Here is a 13,060-nt window from a genome sequence, read left to right as displayed (position 1 = left end):
ACCTCTCAGCTAAATAAATTTATTTTTAAGATTTTTAAATTTTTATGTATATAAATGTTTGCTTTCATGTAAGAAACTGCAACACATGTGTGTCTGATGCTTGTAGAGGTCAGAAGAGGTCATCAGATCCCCTGGAGCTGGAGTTACAGATCATTTTGTGCCACTATGTGGGTGCAGGAAATCAAACTCGGTCCTCTGCAAGAAGAGTCACAGCTCTCAACCACTAACCTATGCCTCTAGACCCAATATTTTTTTTTTATTTAGATGTGGTCATGATGTATTGTTTTGTCTGTACTAAAATTCACATTCTTTTTCAATCTTTTTCTCTTTACCTATTCGTCAGACACTGCATTTTTAAGACTTTTGCTGAATAGCAAGAATGCACAAGGAAATGAGCTAGAACTGGATGTTAAATACAGTCAGTCAGTTCCAAAGACATTACAGAGCAGAGGAGAAACAAGAACATTTATACGCATCTAATAAAATATGGAATATTACATCCTGATTAGATAGACTTCCATGGAAATGAGGATTTGTTCTTCTGAGGAACATGGAAGGAAGTGATCTGTGGGATAAGGTGGGTCTGGATAGCCAGAAAGTCTTCATGGGAAGGAAAATATATCAGATTTTGTCAAGAGGAAATCATGGCAAAATTACCTGCAGAGGAAAATTCCTCCATTATGTAATAATTCAAATCCCTACTTTGATGTTCCAGATGTGCAAAATTGATGACCTTCACAGATTTTGACAATGTACCAATAGCTTTTCTTTATTATACACAGATTAACCTTGTTGTGATTAATTAATCTTCAAGCTAGAGTTTGGGCCAGGTGTTATTATGGGTTTGGGGGCTAAACCAACAGTTTTAAGGTAATCCACATCTTGTGACCTTTCAAGATCCTTGTAGTAAACAGACAGTGAAGAAAACAGTTATACACAGAGCTGAAGTTCAATATTCTCTTATCTGTTATTGATGCATGTGAGCTGTAAGTGAATAGACATCATGGTATATTTCAATGAATACATATACATATATATATGTGTGTGTATGAGTGTATGTACATGTATATATGTTTAATACAATAAAATAATGAATGTATTTAAATATAAAATAAAAAATATAACAAGACATGGTCTTGAAATGACATAGCCATTGCACTCATGAAATTACTGCAGCTGTGATTATCTGCACAAGACCTGTAAAAGATTGGCCCTCAGGGGCTGGAGAGATGGCTCAATGGTTAAGAACACTGGTTGTTCTTACAGAAGCTATCTTAACTCCAGTTCCAGGGGATCCAACAGCCTCTTTTGTCCTCCACAGGCATTGCATGGCACGGGTGCACTTACCTACATTCAGGCAGTACATGCATACATATAAAATAAAAATAATAAATAAAATATTTAAAACAAGATTGGGCTTCTCGACATTTTATCCTGGCCAGGGGAGGACCTTATAAGGCCCCACTCCTCCTTGAGACACTGTTGAGAAATGTTGGGCGATGGGTGCTATTTTCTTCAGTGGTATATCCAGTGATCGTTGCCTACACCAGTCAGTAATTTCCCAACCCTGCTTACGCAGGCAGCTCTAAACTCAGCAGGTCACACACACAAAAAGATACAAAAGCAGCTGGGGATGGGGGCTTTTGAATAAGGGCCTCAGTGGTAATGAGAAAGGGAAATGAGGGGTGAAAAGGCTAAAATTCATTATACACATGTGTGAAAGTGTCAAAGAATACTAAATGACTTCAAAATTGCTACAAAGAAAACAATACATGTCAGTGTTTATGGCTATGAACTCTTAGCTGGACTGTGTAGACCTGAATCACAGCAGTTTACCTATGCAGTGTATGGCATCGTTCTTCTCTGAATTTCGTCTCATATCAGTCCAGTGTGACATCTTAAAAAATGACCCATTCACATGGGTTTTAACATAGTATACTCATCAGGTCTCTGCTTTCTGATCAGCTATTATTGTGAATATCTTACTATACCTGGTTTTCAAATTAAACTTTATCATAGTTTCCTAAGAAAATACATAGGATATATTTGGTGTCAACAAAGAGACATACTCATATTTGAAAACATTGGACAAAAAATGTGTTGATTCTATCTCAAGTTGATTGCAATGATATTATGAAGGAGACTTTATGGGTGAGTAACAGAGAAGAATGCACTATTAATATTTCATAATCTTTGTATTATTTTAAATACAGCAGCTAGAGAACCGTGAACAATTTTGCCGACAAAACTTCTTAATGCAACATGAAATTTTTATGAAACCATCATTGTTTTTAACTTCTTAGAATGCCTAACTGTACTTAAGGAAAGAAACAAGGGCTCTCACCACTTTGAAGCCATCATTAGACACTGGGACATGGTTATCAATGTGGAAAAAATATAAAGCAAAGAAAATGTGCAACTATTAGCATATAACATCTGATCAAGTCATATCACAGTTCATGAGAAAAATCATGAGCAAGCTGAGAAAATAAATCAAGTACCCAAGAGTATAGGAAGGATGCTCATGAATAGATCATGAAGTTATAAAATGATTAAATGTTTTCTCTTAGTAGTGGGCAGACAGCACAATTATCCAGCAATCCTCACTCATTTCAAATAAATTTTATGCCAAGAAATTTTAGCTTATAAGAATGTAATCTTGAGTTGCTGATACTTCATACTAATCTCCATCCACACACAAGTGTAGAATCATGGAACTTCTTCCAACCATTGTTAAAATTGCTTTTTAACAAGTTGACATTCTTTATTCACAAAAGGATGCCGTTAATAAAATTATTTTTATAAAAATTCATAGAATAATATATGGTCTGAAAGGAGAACAATTTGGCATATCAAATCAGTTTGAAACGTGAACGCATAGAAAACAAAAAAGAGGTAGTAGGGTTTTGGCTTATTATACTGAGAAATTACCAAAGAGAGCATTATCAACATTTTCCCAAGTTATTCATTCTGAAAGCAAAGCCAAAACAAAATAGCCATGTATCTTAAAAGTGTACTTTTATGCTACAAAGGAACACTAGCACTTACATATCCTTATAGAACTTGGGTCACAGAAACTGCACTTGCCATTCTAATAGAATATATTTAAATATATTTTATTATATGCAGAGAAAGAACACATTGAAAGGACTAAAATAGGTCCAGCCTTGATAGCTCACATTAATTTCAAATCTATTTATGCATACACTCAGGGACATTCTTGAGTGGAAATACTCTGCTTTTTGTGGAATTCTTAAGTCTGAGATATGTTTGGGAGACTTTGGAGATGTCAATGCAATCATGTAACTCTGAATGTGTCAAACAAAATGAAAATGCTCACTTGAGATACATTCAGTTTTAAATCAAGTAATATTTTGTGACAAGAATCTGTGTACATGCTTGTTACTTAAATACCCATATTTAAACATTTGGCTTCCTGGAATGATGTGAGGTTCAAAGGTACCCAAAGATACGTTGGTCAGCAAAACATTTACGGAAATTTCAAAGAACATCTATCTTCTACCATATTGCAATATAACAACAGAAAAGAACACATTTATTGAGTATCAATCTTATCTGTGTTTCTTTTATAAACTTTTCGGCATTACGCTACTGCGATCAATTTGACAAAAGAAATAGAAAGATAGTTATATCACCTGATATTTCAACGATTGTTGTTCTTGTGGTTGACTTCAGATTTTACAGCATGATCATTAGTTAGATGCTGTGCTTGAAAGGGCTTTCATTATGAAATGCAAAATGTCTGAGTATTGAGCTAATGTAGTAATGCTTATTGTATGTGAAGCCAAATACTGGAAAGCTTGATTACATGTAGAAAAGCTTTTTGAGAATGATAAAGAACCTCTCCATGAAGTCACATTAACACCCAGGCGAAGTTTCTGACTCTATCTTTCCAAAAATTTCTGGAATGAGTGCTCCTTCCATACTGATTCGAAGACGGTAACAGGATTAATTACAAGAACTTCCATTGTTTTCAGCTATCAGATCCAAGTTCTCAGTGAAACGCAGTAGCCTGAATTCCAGGTCTTCAAAGAGATGAGAGTATGTGCCCTGTGCCACACACGTAACAGCAGAAGAGAAGGGATGCAGTCAAAGAAGTGACAAGAAATCAGGAGACTAATGGAAACACAAAATGTCCATCATGGGGAACTGTACCAGAGGGTTGAATGCCTAGAACTTCTGACAAAGGAGAGATTTCATTCACTTAGTTATTTCACCGACAGTACTAGGAATTCACAGCAGTACAGTATGGTGGGATAGGGAGCTTCATAGTGGTGTAGATGCAGAGAACGGGTTTTGAAAAGTCAGGAAGAGCACAAGGCACTTTTCTCTGCAGGGACTCATCTTTCATAGTGTGTTACCCCACTGGGGAAGGGGAGAGCAGCTGTAGAAGAGGGTGTTCCCATTGCACAGATGAAGACACAAAGTCAGTATTGAAAGAGTTAAAACCCAAACTCTCTTTCTAGAATAAAGACCCCGAAAACCATCCAGACTCAAGGTTACTACAGCAGTTTGCTGTGGTTCAGAACTTGGGAGCTGAATGATGGGTCTCCACCCGGTGTTGCTGTTCTCTCTTGTCTCCTCTCATCTTTTCAAGCCTCTGTTAAGAATGACTGCCCTAGTTACATTTCTGTGGCTGTGGTGAAATACCCTGATAAAAGAAACTTTATCAGGGTATTTATCAAGTCTGTCATTAGTTAAGGCAGAAATTTGAATCAGAAAACATCCAAAGTCGGAAGCAGAAAGAGAATCCACAGGTGTGTTTATTGTACTGTTTGCTTTCTCTTTTACAGTCCAGAGCCCCACCCAAGAAGTGATGCCACCCACATTCAGGGTGTGTCTTCCACCTCAGTTAACCCAATTAACAGATACCCCTCACAGGCGTGCCCACAGGACAATCTGATCTAGAAAATCCTATGAGACTCTTTTCCCAGGTGATTCCAGATTATGTCAATTTAGCAATTAGCCATTACAACAGATTATCTATCATCTCTTTATCTATCTATCTATCTATCTATCTATCTATCTATCTATCATCTATCTATCATCTATCTATCATCTATCATCTATTTGTCTATCATCTATCAATCATCTATCATCTATCATCTATCTATCTATCTATCTATCTATCTATCATCTATCTATCTATCTATCATCTATCATCTATTTATCAATCATCTAGCCATCTATCTATCATCTATCTATCTATCTATCTATCTATCTATCATCTATTTATCTATCATCTAACTATCATCTATTTATCAATCATCTAAATCTGGGCTGGAGAGATGGTTCAGCAGTTACGAGCACTTGGCTGCTCTCGCAGAAGCCTGGGGTTTGAATCCTAGCACCCACATGGCAGCTAAGAACTGTCTGTAATTCCAGTTCCAGGGGGTCCCATGCCTTCTTCTGACCTCTGCCAGCATTGAATGACATGGGTGCACCAACCGACATGCAGACACTACAGTCATGCCCACAAAATAAAAAATAATAGAAATAAAAATAAAATTAGAATCTTTTTTATATTTTCAGAAGGAAAAGTTGCAAACAAGCAGAGGTATTTGACTTTAGAAAACTTTGAAAGATAGGAACAAACTACAGTAAAGAGAACCTGAAGGTTTCGGTGACTTTGAGTTATTACTTTGTGCATGATAACTCTTCTCAGTCATTTTCATCTTAGAGGTTTTGTGAGTAGAGATAATATGTCAGAGGGATACTGGCTGTTCTTGCTTTGAAACTTTTTAGCTTCTCAGCTGCTCTTGAATTGCCTCCAAATGCTTGTAGCTTCCTGGGAGTCCTAAGATGAAATACTGATGTTCCCAGATGCCCTGTGAACTTCTCAAAGTCCCTGAACAATTCTCTGTTGACAAGGTCTCTTATGTTATCACAATATTTAGGATTATGCTTTTTTTGCATTTTAAAAATGTATTTTGTGCATTTGTGAATAGGTGTGTATCTGTGTGGGAGGGTATGTGCATGACGTAGCACACGCTTGGAAGTCAGAGGACAACTTGTAGTAGTTGGCTCTCTCCTTCCACCATGTGGGTCCCAGGGATTGAACTCATGTCCTTAGCCTTGGCAGCAAGCACCTTTACCCACTGAGCCATCTCACGAGACCAACAGAAACACGCTATATTTTTGTTTCTAACAGTGGCTTTCTCTTTCTGATCTTCTCCTTTGGTCTCCTGTTTCCTCTACCATTTTAAGCTTTCCTACAATTCTGTGACTGAGGTTCGAGGGGACATCTGTGTTTCACTTTCTTATTTACTTGTGATTGTAAAGATTTTGCCTATGTTTATCTTCTACTTTAGTCTTGACCATGTCTCATGTTACAACCTTTCGTTCACACTGCTCTGTTAATTTTTTGTTTTTTAAGCCATTAAACTTAATTTTTTAATAAAAAAATTGTCTCAAAATTTTATGAATTAACAGGAATTAAATATTTAAATCATCATGTTCTGTAGCATATATTATTAATTCCCCTTAAAATATGCTCAGGATTCCTCACACTAGCTGAAAGATGTTTCTGGTCTTTGCAGTTCCCATTCTTCTCATCCCAGAGGGAAGCAGCTGCAGGTCTATTTGCTTATGTGGAATGTGTGCTGTCTAGGAAGCAGGACAGTCTGCATAGGGGTGGTGCCAAGAACACATGGCAGGGTGCAAGTGAAGGAGAGGACTTTGCTTTATCTTGCTATTCTTCTAACCAAAAAATATCACCAAATTACGAGAACACAATAAACATAAGCAAGCATATTTGTTGACTGGTTTCCCATCTGTGGCTTCTCCCTGTGGACAGATCAGAGCTGATAGGTGATTTGTAGACAGGTACAATGTTTCACTGGATCAGTTCTTTGGTGACACTTCTCCGGAGGGATGAGGAATGAAGCTGCCCACTCCTTTGATGTCCTGGGGTGAGGATCTGAGGAGCTATGGCTTCCTGCTGCTCATGAAGACCAGCACACATTTTCATGTTGCCCAGGAGGGTAAGCAGGTCAGAGCAAGCAGTGAACACCAGTCCATGCTTAATGGCTCTCATGGAGTCAGCAGACTCTATCAAGAATTACAGGTGCTGTTTCAAGTCAAAGCATATTCTTCAAGTTGTATCTAAGAGGCTGCCTTCTCCATGAAGCCTGCCTAGTTGCTCTGATTGCTCGATGTGTCGCTAAGACTTCCTGTTCTTGTTTATAGCACTTTACAGAACTGTCATGCTTTTTTATATTACTAATTATGTTTTTACTTAGCCTAAAACTCATGAATATGGGACTCTTCAATCATCTTCTATTTTCTGTATCACCTATTTAGTCTTCTATAGTCAAGAATCTATCATCTATCAGTAATCTATGTTTATTTACCTATTACCTATCTATTTATCTATCATCTATTGTCATCTCTGTCACTTTCATTAGCTGTATAACTTATCTATGGAAGGTTAATTGTGTGTGTGTGTGTGTGTGTGTGTGTGTGTGTGTGTGCATGTGCATCCTGTGTGTATGCAGTGAATTTACATGGGGGGGTCTTGCTTTATATCCAAGGCTGGACTTAAATTTCCTAGTTTCCCAAACTGGCCTTAAATTTACAATACTCTTGATTTAATCTTTTAATATATTGGGATTGCAGACATAACACTATCATGCATAGCTCATTTTCTGTATTTGTATTACAACTTTTCTAACAGTAATCTTTTGATATATATTTTGAAGGCAAAGTTGCACATAGACTGGTATCTATATGCAATTTCCAAATTAATTCATTAATTAATTTCTGCCTTTCCCCCCAAATCTTTACATATGAACATTTCAGACTAGAAATGTTTTTTCATTAAGTGAATCACTTTTATGAATTATTTATATAAGTCCATTTAGATACTAACAAATATTTAAGTATATCGAATATTTAAAGACCAACAAGACTATACGTAACCACTACTAATAATGATACGAAATGAATCTGATACTCTATCATACTGGGTGTGTCTATTTTTAAAATTTATTTATTTATTATTTGTATTTTATGTGTGTGAGTGTATTGCCTGCATGTATGTGAGTGCACCCGTGTTGTGCAATGCTGCAGAGGTCAGAAGAGGAACTGGAGTTAAGGACAGTTTGTAGCCACCATGTAGGTGCTGGGAACCCAGGTCCTCTGTAAGAGTAGTCAGTGCTCTAACCACTGAGCCATCTCTCCAGCCCCGATTGTGTCTATTTTTATTGTCATTATTTTTCATGTTTATTCTATGTGTTGTGCAGTGATTCCTGAATGCAGAAGAGAGCATCAGATCCCCTGGAACTGGAATTAGGATGGCTGTTAGCTACCATGTGGGTATTTGGATTCGAACCTGGGTCCTTTGCAAGAACAGCCAGTGCTCTTAACCCCATGAACCATCTCTCTGGCCCTCTCGTTTTAATTATACTAAGTTGAACCTCGATGATTACTGTTTCGTTTTGTTAGTTCAAAAGCAAATTATATCTCTAACTTCATAGAGTTAAGCAACATTAATATGTCTCTTTTAGAGTTTTCTGTTTAAAGGATATATTAGAAACATAAGCTTGAAAAACAATTAGATCTTATTAAGAGGTGAAATTCTTAACATCTGACAGCTGCCCTAACCCTGTAGGTTTGTACTTGAAGACTGTATGAGATCCTAATGTAGCCACACAACTGTGCTGATGGTGGCACTCACCACCTGTCTCCCTTCTCCATCGCACACTATAGTGGTCACCCTGGCAACAGCATACATATGAACTCCTCCACCCTTGAAGAACTATGCTGTTTTATTTATAGAGGTTTATTTCTTTGTATACCTTAAAAACTTCTTTCTACATAATTGTCTGCATTTTATTACATTATTTCTTTCTTTCTTTATTTGTATGTGTGATGAGACAGAAAGATATGAGAGAGAGAAAGAGAGAAGAAAGAGAGAGAGACAGAGAGAGAGACAGAGAGAGAGGAGAGAAAGAAATGATGTGTGATTCAGAAGAATGAATTCTCAGATTGTCAGGTTTGGTAGCAAGCACCTTTAAGTGCTCAGCCATCTTTCCAGGCCATTAATAGTTGTACGTCATTGTTTTTTCCTATACTCATTTGGAAGACAAATTATTTTAATATTTTAATTTGATTTTATTCACTACATACACATATTTATGTTTGAATTTTCTATAAGAAACTAAAGAACATCTTCTAGCACCAAAAGTCTTCCAAACTAGTAGTTCATTAAGGGGATTCTTTTGTAAATTCTAGGTAAGAGGAGCAACTTTTTGAAGCACTCACACAGTGTTTATCTAAGAACGTCAAACTGCTGTCCTCTCTTTTCTCACTAGTATTTCTTGTACCTCACATTTAGTCTCTGTGATTTCTTTCTTCATGTATTCAGAAGCATGCATTTCAGAATTTCGTTTATTTCCAATCTAGTCGTGGCAAAATCAGTTTAATTTTCCAAGAGGAATTTATTTTTCTGTGGCTCTGAGAATACATTTTCCTTGCATTCATATTTCTAAATGGACATTTATTTTGCTTTCAGTATTTTCAAGATATTAGTTCATGGCTTCCATAGTGTTAGAAAGATAATACTGGCCCAAAGTTATTGCATGCATAGGCCATATCTCGCTCTACCTTCTTTTCTACAATGTTCTTATATTATTTTTTAAAGAATATTTTTCTTAATTTTTTTCAGAATTTCATACAATGTATTTTGATCATATTCAGACTCTGTCCCCACCTTCTCTCAGGTCTTTCCATACTTTCTTACATTCCCAAACTTTGTGTCCTGTTTTTTAAAGCTCATCGAATCTACTTTTGGGTGTGGGTCCCTCAACCTTCCAGGGCTCACCCCCTTAAAGGAAGAAGACACTCCCCCACCTCACAGCTATCAATCACAAGTAGCACCTCAGCTAGAGGAGGGGATTTGCTCCCACCTCCCTGTTCTATGCAGGTCTTGTGCATGCTGTCCCAACCTCTGTGGGTTCAATGTGTAACCACCCTGTTGTGTTTGGAAAACACTGCTTCCTTGTAAACATCCACAGTCTCTGGACCTCCCAGTTCTTCTTCCACAATGATACGCACGTGCCATTTAGGGCCAAGTACTCCACAGCCTCATTCTCTATGCATTGACTATTTGTGGGTCTCTGTGTTATCGCCATCTACTGAAAGAAAAAGCTTCTCTGATGGGAGTGGAGAGATGGACTAATCTATGGATGTAATGATAAACCTACCTTAAGGGAGGCCCAATGACTATTGTTTTGCTAAATGAATATTTTTTCTTTAATTTTTACTTTTTTCAATATATGTTTTTATTGAATTTAGGAGCATTTCATACAATACACTCTAGTTATATTTACCTCCCCTACAAACTGAACGTCCTATAGCCCCACCACTTTATTGGGCTTCATGCATTCTGTCATATGTGCTAAGATTTATTGAGTCAAGTTTCTGTCCCCAGGTGTCCCTGAGTATGAGTTCATCCACTGGAGTCTGGTCAGCCAATCTAGCATCACCCCGTTGAAGAAGGCCAACCCTCCCTCATTCAATTTTGCCTGGTTTGAATTTGCATGGGTCCTGTGCATGTTTTCACTCTTGCTGTAAGTTCATGTAAGAAAGTTCCCAGGAGCCTGCTTCCTTGTGGTCATCCACCACCCCTGGTTCCTACTGTTTTTCTGCCCCATCTTTCTCAATGGTCTCTGAACCCTGGGTAGGTGAGGTTTAATATAGGAGTCCTATCCAATGGCATGCACGGTGCAGGCTCTTACTCTACATTTTGTACAGTTGTGGCCTTCTGTGTTAATCACTGTCTCCTCATGCGGATCCCCTTCCTTTTCCCACTGATCGCCCCTTCTGCTCTCAAGTCACACAAACTTTACTACTATCTTTCCCCACTCCCCTCATCCAAGACCTCATCCCTCTCTTCATGGTCCCCTTTCTAGTTCCATGACTTATAACCCTATCGTCTAGCCTATCATCTATCTATCTATCATCTATCTATCTATCATCTATCTATCTATCTATCTATCTATCTATCTATCTATCTATCTATCTATCATCTATCTATCATCTATCATCTATCTATCATCTATCATCTAACATCTATCATTTATCTTCTACCTACCGTCGATCTACCATCATTTAACATCTATCTCTTCTAGATATCTATGAATCAATCTATTTATCTCAACCTATATCATCTATCATCTATCTTTCTATCATCTATCATCTATCTTTCTATCATCTCTTTCTTTCTTTCTTTCTTTCTTTCTTTCTTTTTTTCTTTCATTTTCTATCATCTGTCTATTATTTATCTTTTCTATCATATATCTATTATCTATTTATCATTATCATCTATCTTATCTATCATCTATTATCTAACATATATCTGCCTATCATCTATCAATCTATCATCTCTTCATATATATGTGTATTACAAACATACTTAAATAAAAATTAACACATAGACTTTGAATGTGGAGTAAAACATGTTTTTCTGAGTCTGAATTATTTTGCATAATTTTTAGTTCTATCCATTTTCCTGCAAATATCATGATTTTATTTTTCTTCACAAATGAATAAAATTGTATTGTGCGTATGTTTAACATTTCTTATCCATTTATCCATTAATGGACATCTAAGCTTGTTTGAATAGAACAAAAATTATCAAGGATGTACATTTATCAATGACTGTGGTAGGATTTCAGCCTTTGGCTACGTACCAGAGAGTGGTATAGCCAGTCATATATATGGTAGTCTCATTTTGGGGTTTTATTTTTAATTTTTATTGAATTTTTGTGACTGTAATACAATGAAATTTCATAGTACTTAGATCCCCTCCCCTATTCACACATCCCGATATAGCCCCTCCACCTCCCTCTCCACCAACCACTCTCTAATTGGATTTACTTTCAGTTTTTTGAGAAACGTCCACACTGATTTCCATAGTGGTGTCATGGGTTTACATTCCCAGCAACAGTTAGTACAGGTTCCCCTCACGCCTGTCGTCCCATCATTGGTGTCCACTTGTTCTCTTCATTAACCATTCTGATTGGGGTGAGGTGAAATCTCTAAGCAGTTTGATTCTGCATTTCCATGATGGCTAAGGAAGTTTTAAAGTGTTCAACATCTTTGAACACTAAAGAAAATACCTATTGGCTGTATTTATGCTTTTAACATAAGGCAGTGCTTACGTGTCTGGATGGTAAAGGACTTTTACATTTGTCATTTATTCATTGTGGATTTCTACATGTATCCTTGTGTGGGGTACACACAGGGATCAGAGGGCAGCTTGCAGGAATGAATTCTCATCTCTGCTCGTGCATTCCTCAAGCTTGCCAGCAAGAGCCTTTCAGGGTGGACTCATCCTAGTGTTTTTTCTCAAACCATCTTCCTTCACAAAAGCTGTGTCCGTCTTCACAAGGCCACTGTTCACAGCAGTGAACAGACATAGCTACGCTCCAGCATCTCAGCCCACCTCTTCCTCTACAAACGGCACCACGCACCCAAATGGCAGTTCACCAGGGATTAAAAAGACGTTAATGCATTCTCTAGAGCTTCAGCACCATCAGCTTCAGTTTTGCAAATAATCCAGCAGTGTTTATGGGTCCCAGACGTGCACCATCCTTCTGTTGAGGCATCTTTGTAGATCATCATTAATTAAGACAATCACAGTTTCCTTTTATCTCCATTCCATGATTACTAAGCCGTGTTGTCAGGCATACATTACCCATTCATTATTGTGACAAATTTATTTCTTATGAACTTCAAACAAAGTCTTCCTTATCTTCAAAAGCACATAGTCTATTAGGAAACAGATATCATTTTCCACACTGAATAAGGGTAATTCAAAAGGACATTTCTAAATAATACTGTATGTGGTATTATATTTCCTCTATCCTATTTCAATGCTTCATTTGACTGGAATCTACAAAGTGATATAATTCATCTTTAAAGTTAGAATAATTTTCCTCTTCTCCTTCGGAGAAAAGACTTTAGATGGATGTATTCTTGTATGAAAGTCACTTAGCACTTAAAAAAAACCCCTCAATGTTAGTTATATATAAAA

Source organism: Nannospalax galili, unplaced genomic scaffold, assembly GCF_000622305.1.
Source record: "Nannospalax galili isolate Female #2095 unplaced genomic scaffold, S.galili_v1.0 scaffold399, whole genome shotgun sequence".
Lineage (NCBI taxonomy): Eukaryota > Metazoa > Chordata > Mammalia > Rodentia > Spalacidae > Nannospalax > Nannospalax galili.
The sequence above is the reverse complement of the archived record's forward strand: the minus strand, read 5'-3'. Positions refer to the sequence as shown.